Source organism: Nerophis ophidion, linkage group LG20, assembly GCF_033978795.1.
Source record: "Nerophis ophidion isolate RoL-2023_Sa linkage group LG20, RoL_Noph_v1.0, whole genome shotgun sequence".
NCBI lineage: Eukaryota > Metazoa > Chordata > Actinopteri > Syngnathiformes > Syngnathidae > Nerophis > Nerophis ophidion.
Window position 1 is genome coordinate 12,160,090 of NC_084630.1, and position 14,556 is coordinate 12,174,645.

General features: G+C 35.6%; 1 protein-coding gene across 1 annotated transcript in view; it reads right to left on the minus strand.

Moving 5' to 3' along the window:
• shoc2 (SHOC2 leucine rich repeat scaffold protein) overlaps window positions 1-13,021 on the minus strand; it is a 53,767-nt gene extending 40,746 nt beyond the window's left edge. The window contains exon 1 of the mRNA XM_061880480.1: window positions 12,914-13,021. The gene's annotated coding sequence lies outside the window, so the exon portion shown is untranslated. The remainder of the gene's footprint in view (window positions 1-12,913) is intronic.
• Between the last annotated feature and the right edge of the window lie 1,535 nt (window positions 13,022-14,556).

Consider the following 14,556-nt stretch of genomic DNA (forward strand, 5'->3'; position numbering starts at 1 on the left):
TGCTGCTGACATTTAAACATTTCCTCAAAAACCAGGCCCATCTTCATAGTTTGTTGTGTTTTTGTTAGCCGAAGATTTGAGCATTGCTCAATGTGTGTTTTAAACAAGAGTGAAGATTATATTTTACTTTTCTTATATCGTTTTCAAGGAGGATTCTTTTTTCTTATCTTAAAAAAAAACTCTTCAGTTAGGGCCCTATTAGGCATAACCTACTTTTCTTACCTATTGGTACTTGTTTTGGGGATCTGCATAAGCCCCGAAAATGTTTAATCAAACCATGATTGCATGGCTGAGGTATTTACTTACGTTAGCAAAAATCTCCATATATGGTCAAGCTTTGGGCGAGTCCACCATTTTTATTCAGTTGTAGTCACTAAGTTCCTTCTTTTTCTCTATCCTCTTGTTGTAGGTCAGACTGGCTCATACATGCACATGCATGCTAAAATCCTGCTCTGTTGACATTTCTAATCCAAAGTAGTGTATAGTTTGAACTTATATCTGTCAGGAAACTCGATATTGATGCGCTAAAAAGTAGAGAAGTCGCAGTCTAAGTGAAGGCACGTATATAAGACTGCCCAAAAAAAACGGCACATTTTAAAGACATAGTCGGAAAGCGGCGTAAAGATTGTCTGTAAAACATAAACAATTCAAAATGCAAAATGCTCAAAGAACCACCATTACAAGTTACTTAAACCATAAGGAAGTGTTTTAGGGAAATATTTGAAGAACTTTGCGTGAGTCCGCTATTTTTATCCAGTTGTCGTCTAAAGTTCCGTATTTTTCTTTATCCTCTTGTTGTGGGGCAGACTTTCTTGTGCATGCACATGTATCCTTAGCTTTAAGCATTTCTAATAAAAATTGGAGTATAGTCTTAACTACGGCTGGGCGAGATATCGATATATACAGTATATCGCAGGTTTGTCTCTGTGCGATATAGAAAATGACTATATCGTAATATTAGAGTATACGTTCTCACGCAGTTGCTTTTAGCTGCGGGCATTACACTACAGGCACTTCCCACTCTTTGTTGTCTCTCCTTCTCACAGACAAGCAGGCGCACCTTCTTACACACGTCACATACTGTCACGTCATACGTCTCATACGTATACGCCATCGCCCAGCAGAGAGGTAGCAGACTGGGTATTGCTAACGTAGCCGTACGAGTTGTAATACGACAGAAAGAAGGTGCGGATCTGGTAACAAATGAAGGAAGACTTATTTCCCAATAAAAACAGCAGGGGGTCCATCGTCTTGCGGTGGTTCGGCTTCGAGTGGGAATATGTCGAACAGACAACCGTAATTTGTCAAGTGTGGGGCAAAAGCGTTGCTATTAAAAGTAGCATTACTGCTAATATGTAGCATCATTTGAAAAGTCACTTGTTAGAGAATGAAGAGAATTTTATAACGTCCGTAGTCACCTACCACATAGTGAAGGACAAATACTATTTGATTTCCTATTATGCAGCTTATTTTTATTTGACACTTAAAATGTCTCACAATCTTGCACTTTCTGTTTTGGAAATGACATGAATGTTTGTGCCATTGCTTAATAACTTTAATACACTTTTGGTCAATTGACTTAGTTGTGATTTCCCTCTCTGGATGAAAGTTTAAAAGTAGCATATATGAATGCAGTATGAAGAAGACTGTTTCAATGTAGACACATAGAATCATCATACTGCTGTGATTATATGCATCAAGTTTTCATTCAAGGCCAAGGCAAAATATGGTAAGATATATCGTATATCGCGATATGGCCTAAAAATATCGAGATATTAAAAAAAGGCCATATCACCCAGCCCTAGTTCTAACCTATATCTGTCAGTAGACTTGGTATGGAAGCGCTAAAAATGACAAGACAGACAGGGTGGGGGGGGGGGGGTTAAAAGGTGTCATGTTATGATATCTTTGTTATATATTTTAAACACCTCCTTGTGGTCTACGTAACATGTAATTGTGGTTATTTTGGTCAATATTTTGGGTATATCATGTTTTACAGACCATCTTAAAGCTGCTTTTTGACCATCTCTTCAGGATGCCCCATTTTATTTACGTGCCTCCACTTCGACTGTGTCTTCTCCCCGTAAGCATCGTTGTAGTTTGTAGTGCTTCCTTATCAAGTGTACTGACCTATATAAGTTTGAACTTGAACTATATACTACTTTGTATTACAAATGGCAACAGTGGAAGATGCATGTGCATGTACGAGCCAGTCTGCCCCACATCAAACAGAAAGAAAAAGAAGGAACTCATTGATTATGACGCTGGACTAAAATAGTGGACTTGACCAAAGCACTTTGTGTAAAACTTAACCATAAATATAGATATTTGATAACATCACCAATGGTAACAATTTTACATATGGGGAAAATTACAAACGGCTTATTTAAAGGAAGTATGTGAAGGAAGGCAAGATTGTTCTACAAATATCTCTGCCATGCCTCCATGGTTTGATTTCAAATTTCTGGGACTTATGCAGATCCTAAATACACAAAACAGGTACCAAGGTAAACAAAAAGTTGGTGTTGCAAAATAGCTCCTCTTTAAATAGAAAAAATTTAAAATCATTACATGACCCCGTGAAAATAACTTGCAGTGAAGCAAGTACTCAGTAGACTTAATTTTATTTCAATGTTGGCATGAACATAGTGAGACTTACTGCACCTGATTTAATAAATACTTAAAAAATTATGCACGTACATCCGAACAATACTGACTGTTTTTCATCATCGTATATTTATTCATTTAAAAAAATATAAAAAAAATGCATCAATGTGGTTGTATATTGAATGTGAAAATGGGCTCTTTAACAAAACACTAGATGGCTAGGTATTTGTTAAAAAAATATGTACTGGCTTACAATGGACAGAGTGTACATTGCAAGCCAATATCGTTTTTTGTACAGTACAGTATGTGTTGCTCATGCAATTTAATTAACATTAAAATGAAAAGTGCAAAAGCGCCAGTTGTTTAACCAATGACAAATCCTGGGAATAAGACTAAGCTGCCTGAGAATACCATTTCACCTTTTAAGATGAGTTCATTTACATGAATTATAACATGATCATTTTACTATTGAGGGGCGGCATGGCGTGGTGGGTAGAGCAGCCGTGCCAGAAACTTAAGGGTTGCAGGTTCGCTCCCCGCCTCTTGCAATCCAAATCACGGCTGTTGTGTTCTTTGGCAGGACACTTCAGCCGTGTCGCTCACAATGGTGATTGAATGATGGGTGGTGGTCGGAGGAGCTGTAGGCGTGAACTGGAAGCCACACGTCCGTCAGTCTACCCCAGGGCAGCTGTGGCTACAAATGTAGCTTACCACCACCAGGTGTGAATGAATGATGGGTTCTCACATTTCTGTGAAGCGCTTTGAGTGTCTAGAAAAGCGTTATATAAATCTAATCCATTATTATTATTATTGCATATACTGCCATTTTTCGGATTTGACTCTCAAACCTTAGAAAGATACCTAGTTTAGTGTTTAGTGTTCGTGGCGCAGTGGGAGAGTGGCCGTGCGCAACCCGAGGGTCCCTGGTTCAATCCCCACCTAGTACCAACATCGTCACGTCCGTTGTGTCCTGAGCAAGACACTTCACCCTTGCTCCTGATGGGTGCTGGTTAGCGCCTTGCATGGCAGCTCCCTCCATCAGTGTGTGAATGTGTGTGTGAATGGGTAAATGTGGAAGTAGTGTCAAAGCGCTTTGAGTACCTTGAAAGTAGAAAAGCGCTATATAAGTACAACCCATTTATTAAGTTGAATAATAATTTTTGCCTTAGTTACCGTCAACAACCTGACGTTCAAATCGAAAAACAAAACAAAATTCATGTTGGGTAACACAATAACAAAATTAACTTGCATTTTTGTCTACATATAATGACACAAAAATCCATCCATCCATCCATTTTCTACCGCTTATTCCCTTTCGGGGTCGCGAGGGGCGCAAAAATGTCAGACAAAAACCAATCATGTTTAATTTTGTTTTGTAGATGGGTGAGACAAGTTCGGAATATATCCAATCACAACTCTTTAACAGCGCACTTATGAAAGACGACCTGCAGTTAGTTACCAAGGAAAGCCAATCAAATGCTTTTCCTTGTGAAATGGGGATGTTCCATTTTTCACCGCAAAAGCAATAATGCGTGGATTTAACATTTACCACATCATAATAGGGCTGGGCGATATGGCCTTTTTTAATATCTCAATATTTTTAGGCCATGTCATGATACACATCTCGATATTTTGCCTTGATGCATATAATTACACCAGTATGATGATCGTATGTGTCTACATTAAAACATTCTTGTTAATACTGCATTAATATATGCTACTTTTAAACTTTCATGCAGAGATGGAAATCACAACTAAGTCAATTGACCAAAACTATATTTATTAAACAGTTATTAAGCAGTGGCACAAACATTTATGTCATTTCAAAACAGAAAGTGCAAGATTGTCAGACATTTTAAAACAAGCTATGAGTGCCCTTTTGTGCATGAAGTCAGTAAGGTGACATATCAAAACAACACTAAGTTAAACTGCACCTTTTGTACAGAATGGCACTACAATAAATGATAAATGGGTTGTACTTGTATAGCGCTTTTCTACCTTCAAGGTACTCAAAGCGCTTTGACACTACTTCCACATTTACCCATTCACACACACATTCACACACTGATGGAGGGAGCTGCCATGCAAGGCGCCAACCAGCACCCATCAGGAGCAAGGGTGAAGTGTCTTGCTCAGGACACAACGGACGTGACGAAGTTGGTACTAGGTGGGATTTGAACCAGGGCCCCTCGGGTTGCGCACGGCCACTCTCCCACTGCGCCACGCCGTCCAATAGTTTAATAGTTTTAAACAATAGTTTAAAACAAATAAAGTGCACTTTTGTGCATGATGTCATACAAAATCCTTCAACAACTGTCAAATAAAAATGAGCTCCATAATAGGAAATTGAATCGCTATGTGGTAGGTTACTGCAGACGTTATCTCCTTATGTTGTTGACTATTTTTTTTCATACGGTGTTAAGAAAATGGTTGCCTCTGCATTTTGTTCGTTTGGCACCGAATGGAGATGTTGACATGCGGAGTAAGCACTCTTCATTCTCTAGCAGGTGACCTTTCAAATGATGCTACATATTAGCAGTAATGCTACTTTTGGTAGCAAAGCTTTTGCCCCACACTTGACAAATTACGGTTGTCTGTTCGACATATTCCCATTTGAAGCCAAACCATTGCCAGACGATGGACCCCCTGCTGTTTTTCTACGGAATTAATTATTCCTTCATTTGTTACCAGAATTGCACCTTCTTTCTCTCGTATTACCATTCGCACCACAGTTAACGTTACCCATGCTGCTACATCTCTGCTCCGCGAGGGCGTATACGTATGGCAGTGGTTCTCAACCTTTTTTCAGTGACGTACCCCCTGTGAATATTTTTTTAATTCTAGTACCCCCTAATCAGAGTAAAGCATTTTTGGTTGAAAAAAAGAGATAAAGAAGTAAAATACAGCACTATGTCATCAGTTTCTGATTATTAAATTGTAACAGTGCAAAATATTGCTCATATATAGTGGTCTTTCTTGAACTATTTGGAAAAAAAGTATAAAAATAACTAAAAACTTGTTGAAAAATAAACAAGTGATTCAATTATAAATAAAGATTTCTACACAGGCTTCACGGTGGCAGAGGGGTTAGGGCGTCTGCCTCACAATACGAATTTCCTGCAGTCCGGCTTCCTCCCACCTCCAAAGACATGCACCTGGGGATAGGTTGATTGGCAACACTAAATTGGTCCTAGTGTGGGAATGTGAGTGTGAATGTTGTCTGTCTATCTGTGTTGGCTCTGCGATGAGGTGGCGACTTGTCCAGGGTGTACCCCGCCTTCCGCCCGATTGTAGCTGAGATGGGCACCAGCGCCCCCCGCGACCCCAGAAGGTAATAAGCGGTAGAAAATGGATGGATTTCTACAATGAGAAGTAATCATCAACTTGAAGTGCCCTTTTGGGTATTGAAATAGAGATCCATCTGGATTCATGAACTTAATTCTAAACATTACTTCACAAAAAAATAAATCTTTAACATCAATATTTAGGGAACATGTCCACCAAAAATCTAGCTGTCAACACTGAATATTGCATTGTTGTGGGGTTTTTTTCACAGTTTATTAACTTACATTCATATTTTGTTGAAGTATTATTCCATAAATATATTTATGAAGAATTTTTGAATTGTTGCTATTTTTAGAATATTTTAATAAAATCTCACGTACCCCTTGGCATACCTTCAAGTACCCCCATTTGAGAACCACTGCTCTAATGAATACATTGGCCTACCACGCTAATGTATTTAAATGTCGGTCGTTTTTTCTGAGGTGGCACTTGGTAATTAAAGTGAACACTGCTACTCAAATAGAGAAAAGTGAAAATATTCTATGTAACATTAAATACCGTGTTGCTGGCTGAACCCAATTCGAAAACATTTTTCATGACAATATAATTTTTGAGCCTTATACAAATTATATTTTAATTAATAATTTTGCCTTATACGCTACTGTATTTAATATCGGTCATTTTTTTCTGGAGGTGGTACTTGGTAATTACAGTTTGAGAACCACTGTTTTAGTTGACTAAATGAACTGAAATGTTTGCTGACTAAAATGTGTAATTTCGTTGACCAAAATGTAATCAATTTAGATGAGTAAAACACATTTCGTCAAAGGACTCCTGTCAAAATAAACACTGCTACTGTAGTACAGAAAAGTGTAAATATTTTATTTAACATTGATTATCGTGTTGCTAGCTGAACCCAACTTGAAAACATATTCATGACAAAATAATTTTATGAGCCTCATACAAATGATCTTTTTAATCTTTTAATGAATACATTGGCCTACTACGCAACTGTATTTAAATGTTGGTCGTTTTTTCTGAGTATGAGTACTTGGTAATTAAAGTGAACACTGCTACTGTAGTACAAAAAAGTGTAAATATTCTACGTAACATTGCTTATCGTGTTGCTGGCTGAACCCAACTCGAAAACATTCATGACAAAATAATTTAATGAGCCTCATACAAATTATATTTTTAATCTTATAATGAATACATTGGCCTACTACGCTAATGTATTTAAATGTCGGTCGTTTTTTCTGAGGTGGCACTTGGTAATTAAGGTGAACACTGCTACTGTAGCACAGAAAAGTGTAAATATTCTATGTAAAATTGAATATCGTGTTGCTGGCTGAACCCAACTCGAAAACATTTTTCATGACAGCATAATTTAATGAGCCTTATACAAATGATCTTTTTAATCTTTTAATAAATACTTTGGCCCACTGTATTTAAATGTCGGTCGTTTTTTCTAAGGTGGCACTTGGTAATTAAAGTGAACACTGCTACTGTAATACAGAAAAGTATAAATATTCTATGTAACATTTAATATTGTGTTGCTGACAGAACCCAACTTGAAAACATATTCGTGACAAAAAAATTTTCATGAACCTCATACAAATGATATTTTAAATCTTTTAATGAATAATTTGGCCTACTACACTACTGTATTTAAATGTTGGTCGTTTTTCTGAGGCAGTACTTGGTAATTAAAGTGAACACTGCTACTTTAGCACTGAAAAGTGAAAATATTCTACGTAACATTGCTTATCGTGTTGCTGCTGAACCCAACTCGAAAACATATTCATGACAAAATAATTCTCATGAGCCTTATACAAATGATTTTTGTAATCTTTTAACGAATACTTTGGCCCACTGTATTTAAAATGTCGGGCGTTTTTTCTAAGGTGGTACTTGGTAATTAAAGTGAACACTGCTACTGTAAAAGAGAAAAATCTAAATATTTTATGTAACATTTAATATTGTGTTGCTGGTAGAACCCAACTCGAAAACATATTCATGACAAAATCATTTTCATGAGTAGGGATGCACCAAAATGAAAATTTGTGGCCGAAACCGAATAAAATTTGAGCGCTTGACCGAAGGCCGAATACCAAATAATAAATGCAGTTTTTCACAACTTTTTTATATTGCATAAATAGCCTAGAATAACTTTTTAGACATGTTTTTCAAATAAAGTATATTTTTATTGAATATTGACATTTTTTAATATTCCAGTAGCTTTTGCGTTTTCAAAAAAACAAAAACAGTTTTTCATTTATATTAGGCCTTCAAACAAAACATGCATTCCAAAAAAAAATAAAGTGCATTAAAGTGGATAAACCCACAACAAATGAATTATTGTCCTTTTGGCAATAGTCTGCTTAGCCACAGTAGATATGCTAATGATGTAAACAGAAGGCTCAAGTAAATCTCAATTAAGTGTGTGCTTGTAACCTCATACACTTATACAGGTAGCCTACACAACAGGCTAATAATGTAAACAGAGGCCCCACTAAATCTCAATAAGTGTGTGCTTGTAACCTCATACACTTATACAGGTACACAACATATCCCAGGCCAGAACAGATTTGTCAATAACAGTACTTCAGCTTCAGAATACAAAGAAGGAAACCAACCAAGTATAAAACAATTTAAATTTAACACTGCACGTTGGTTGATTGCGTCACCGCGTCAAAAAATTGCGTCTTTGCGTCACACGCCACTATTCGGCCTTGCTTTTAACTCATTCCACCGAAGGCCGAATGTGGCTTTTTTTTGCCATATTCGGCCGAATATATTCGGTTACCGATTAATCGGTGCATCCCTATTCATGAGTCTTATACAAATTATCTTTTTAATCTTTTAATAATACTTTGGCCCACTGTATTTAAATGTCGGTCATTTTTTCTAAGGTGGTAATTGGCAATTAAAGTGAACACTGCTACTGTAATAAAGAAAAGTGTAACTATTGCATGTAAAATTGAATATCGTGTTCCTGCTAACCCAACTTGAATACATTTTTCATGACAAAATAATTGTATGAGCCTCATACAAATTATCTTTTTAATCCTTTAATAAATACTTTGGCCCACTGTATTTAAATGTCGGTCGTTTTTTCTAAGGTGGCACTTGGTAATTAAAGTGAACACTGCTACTGTAATAGAGAAAAGTGTAAATATTTTATGTAACATTTAATATTGTGTTGCTGGCAGAACCCAACTTGAAAACATATTCATGACAAAATAATTTTCATGAACCTCATTCAAATTATATTTTTAATCTTTTAATGAATAATTTGGCCTACTACACTACTGTATTTAAATGTTGGTCGTTTTTTCTGAGGCAGTACTTGGTAATTAAAGTGAACACTGCTACTTTAGCACAGAAAAGTGAAAATATTCTACGTAACATTGCTTATCGTGTTGGTGCTAAACCCAACTCAAAAACATATTAATGACAAAATCATTTTCATGAGCCTTATACAAACGATCTTTGTAATATTTTAACAAATACTTTGGCCCACTGTTTTTAAATGTCGGTCGTTTTTTCTAAGGTGCTACTTGGTAATTAAAGTGAACATTGCTACTGTAATAGAGAAAAGTGTAAATATTCTATGTAACATTTAATATTGTGTTGCTGGCCGAACCCAACTTGAAAACATGTTCATGACAAAATAATTTTCATGAACCTCATTCAAATGATATTTTTAATCTTTTAATGAATAATTTGGTCTACTACACTACTGTATTTAAATGTTGGTCGTTTTTCTCAGACAGCACTTGGTAATTAAAGTGAACACTGCTACTGTAGCACAGAAAAGTGTAAATATTCTACGTAACATTGCTTATCGTGTTGCTGCTGAACCCAACTCGAAAACATATTCATGACAAAATCATTTTCATGAGCTTTGTAATATTTTAACAAATATTTTGGCCCACTGTATTTAAATGCCGGTCGTTTTTTCTAAAGGTGGTACTTAGTCATTAAAGTGAACACTGCTACTGTAATACAGAAAAGTGTAACTATTGCATGTCAAATTGAATATCTTGTTGCTGGCCTAACCCAACTCGAAAACATTTTTCATGACAAAATAATTGTATGAGCCTCATACAAATTATCTTTTTAATCTTTTAATAAATACTTTGGCCCACTGTATTTAAATGTCGGTCGTTTTCTAAGGTGGCACTTGGTAATTAAAGTGAACACTGCTACTGTAATAGAGAAAAGTGTAAATATTTTATGTAACATTTAATATTGTGTTGCTGGCAGAACACAACTTGAAAACATATTCATGACAAAATCATTTTCATGAACCTCATTCAAATGATATTTTTAATATTTTAATGAATAATTTGGCCTACTACACTACTGTATTTAAATGTTGGTCGTTTTTCTGAGGCAGTACTTGGTAATTAAAGTGAACACTGCTACTTTAGCACAGAAAAGTGTAAATATTCTACGTAACATTGCTTATCGTGTTGCTGCTGAACCCAACTCGAAAACATATTCATGACAAAATCATTTTCATGAGCCTTATACAAATGATCTTTGTAATATTTTAACAAATACTTTGGCCCACTGTATTTAAATGTCAGTCGTTTTTTCTAAGGTGCTACTTGGTAATTAAAGTGAACACTACTACTGTAATACAGAAAAGTGTAACTATTGCATGTCAAATTGAATATCTTGTTGCTGGCATAACCCAACTCGAAAACATTTTTCATGACAAAATAACTGTATGAACCTCATACAAATTATCTTTTTAAGCGCCCCCCGCGATCCCGATAGGGAATAAGCGGTAGGAAATGGATGGATGGATCTTTTAATAAATACTTTGGCCCAGAAAAGTGAAAATATTCTACGTAACATTTCTTATCGTGTTGCTGCTGAACCCAACTCGAAAACATGTTCATGACAAAATCATTTTCATGAGCCTTATACAAATGATCTTTGTAATATTTTAACAAATACTTTGGCACACTGTATTTAAATGTCGGTCGTTTTTCTAAGGTGGTACTTGATAGTTAAAGTGAACACTGCTACTGTAATACAGAAAAGTGTAAATATTGCATGTAAAATTGAATATCGTGTTGCAGGCCTAACCCAACTCGAATACATTTTTCATGACAAAATAATTGTATGAGCCTCGTACAAATTATCTTTTTAATCTTTTAATAAATACTTTGGCCCACTGTATTTAAATGTCGGTCGTTTTTTCTAAGGTGGCACTTGGTAATTAAAGTGAACAATGCTACTGTAATAGAGAAAAGTGTAAATATTCTATGTAACATTTAATATTGTGTTGCTGGCAGAACCCAACTTGAAAATATATTCATGACAAAATAATTTTCATGAACCTCATTCAAATGATATTTTTAATCTTTTAATGAATAATTTGGCCTACTACACTACTGTATTTAAATGTTGGTCGTTTTTCTCAGACAGTACTTGGTAATTAAAGTGAACACTGCTACTGTAGCACAGAAAAGTGTAAATATTCTTCGTAACATTGCTTATCGTGTTGCTGCTGAACCCAACTCGAAAATATGTTCATGACAAAATCATTTTCATGAGCTTTGTAATATTTAAACGAATACTTTGGCCCACTGTATTTAAATGCCGGTCGTTTTTTCTAAAGGTGGTACTTGGTCATTAAAGTGAACACTGCTACTGTAATACAGAAAAGTGTAACTATTGCATGTCAAATTGAATATCTTGTTGCTGGCCTAACCCAACTCGAAAACATTTTTCATGACAAAATAATTGTATGAGCCTCATACAAATTATCTTTTTAATCTTTTAATAAATACTTTGGCCCACTGTATTTAAATGTCGGTCGTTTTCTAAGGTGGCACTTGGTAATTAAAGTGAACACTGCTACTGTAATAGAGAAAAGTGTAAATATTTTATGTAACATTTAATATTGTGTTGCTGGCAGAACACAACTTGAAAACATATTCATGACAAAATCATTTTCATGAACCTCATTCAAATGATATTTTTAATATTTTAATGAATAATTTGGCCTACTACACTACTGTATTTAAATGTTGGTCGTTTTTCTGAGGCAGTACTTGGTAATTAAAGTGAACACTGCTACTTTAGCACAGAAAAGTGTAAATATTCTACGTAACATTGCTTATCGTGTTGCTGCTGAACCCAACTCGAAAATATGTTCATGACAAAATCATTTTCATGAGCTTTGTAATATTTAAACGAATACTTTGGCCCACTGTATTTAAATGTCGGTCGTTTTTTCTAAAGGTGGTACTTGGTCATTAAAGTGAACACTACTACTGTAATACAGAAAAGAGTAACTATTGCATGTCAAATTGAATATCTTGTTGCAGGCCTAACCCAACTCGAATACAGTTTTCATGACAAAATAATTGTATGAGCCTCAAAAAAAAACATCTTTTTAAGGAGACGTGACTGAGAAATACAGGAAATCAGCTCAGCTAAACGTCAACAGCTAACGTCAGACTGCTAACTGGCTAATGTCAGCTCGCCGGCCAGCCAAGCATTCCGAGACTTGGAACAAGTGGAAATATGCAAACCACAGATGAATAATATGTTGTTTGCAGTAAATGTCATCAGCTGACAATGTTGTCCACTGAGTGCTAGCCGTTAGCTTCGGCTAAGTGTGTGTAGGCCCGAGCACAGACCCTCTGCTCCGCCTTGACTTCCCCCGCGCATAGAAGCTTCTACGGCGGCCAGCTGAGGGCCGTCGGTGGGCGCACAGCCGGCGTTAGCGAAGCGACACAACCGAGGGGGAGGAGGAGGGCGAGGACTCGTCTCCAGTGCCCCACTATGTTAGTCGAAGCAGGGGAAAGAAAACACTCTGCAACAGCGGCCATTCCGAAGCTGAACAAAAGAGTGCGATTGTAGTCGTTACAGTAAAATGACACTCGGGGCATTACGTAAGTTTTAGTGGGTGTGTTACGTCCGGGCTTTGCGTGGCGGTGTGCGGCGCGGCTTGGAAAAAAGGGCCGTAGTAAATGTGATAATATAAGTGTTTTACCTTCAGAGGTGTGACTCCGCCATCCTCGCTGCTTCCTCCTCTTTTCCTACACTGCTGCTCTCCGCTGCCCCGCCCCGCCCTCACGGACGCCAAACTGCGTCATTCGCTCCCCGGCCAATCACATCGCTCGCACGCCAGCTGCGCCTCGCCTGCACCCGCAGACATGCGCAGTGCGCCGCAGCTCCAAAACATGCTAAGAACAACAACACTGCCTGAAAAGCTTTCTAAGAACAGCAGTTAAGTTCAGAGAAAAAAAATGTATTTTTTTGTTTTTTCTTTATGTGGGATCTGTCAGTCAATCATTCCCCACGACCAAGCTATTCGTCTACGAAACGTGGATAAAGGTTGTGACAACTCAATAATGTTGAGGGGAAAATACCATTTTGAAACATATTGTTGTTGACGATGGTAGGCTTACCATTATGACTACATTTTGAAATACACGTTACAAAACAGGGAGTTTAAAATATATATTTGATAAACAAAACTCAATGTAAGAGTCAACGTGTACTTCAATGGTCCCCAAACTTTGACTCAGGGCCAAAATCTATTCATTTTACATATACATACATACATACATACATACATATATATATATATATATATATATATATATATATATATATATATATATATATATATATATATATGTGTGTGTGTGTGTATATATTGATTGATTGATTGCTTTATTTGTAGATTGCACAGTTCAGTACATATTCCGTACAATTGACCACTAAATGGTAACACCCAAATTAGTTTTTCAACTTGTTTAATAAGTCGTGGTCTAAGTTATATATATATATATATATATATATATATATATATATATATATATATATATATATATACACATACACATATATATACATACATATATACATATATACACACATATATATAAATGTATGTATATATATATATATATACATATATACATACACACATAAATATGTATGTATATATGTATATATACACACATATACAGTACATGTATGTATACATATATAAATATATATATATATACATATATACACATATATATACATATATAAACACACATATAAATGTATGTATGTATATATATATATATATATAAATGTATGTATGTATATATATATATATATATATATATATATATATACACACATAAATATGTATACATATATATATATACATATATATATATATATATATATATACACATGCATACATACATACATGTATATTTATATACGAAAACAATTTTCCAAATGCATTATTTGATATAACAATTATAATGGAACATTTTCAAAACAGGTTACAGGTCAGAAAAGCTTCTTCTGATTGCATGGAGATGGCCTAAAACATATTTAAGAACCACAACACTGCCTGAAAAGCTTTCTAAGAACAGCAGTTAAGTTCAGAGAAAATAAATGTTTTTTTTGTTGTTTTTCTTTATGTGAGATCTGTCAGTCAATCCTTCCCCACGACAAGCTATTCGTCTACGAAACGTGGATAAAGGTTGTGACAACTCAATAATGTTGAGGGGAAAATCCCATTTTGAAACATATTGTTGTTGACGATGGTAGGCTTACCATTATCACTACACTTTGAAATACACGTTACAAAACGGAGTTTAAAATATCCATTCATCCATCCATCCA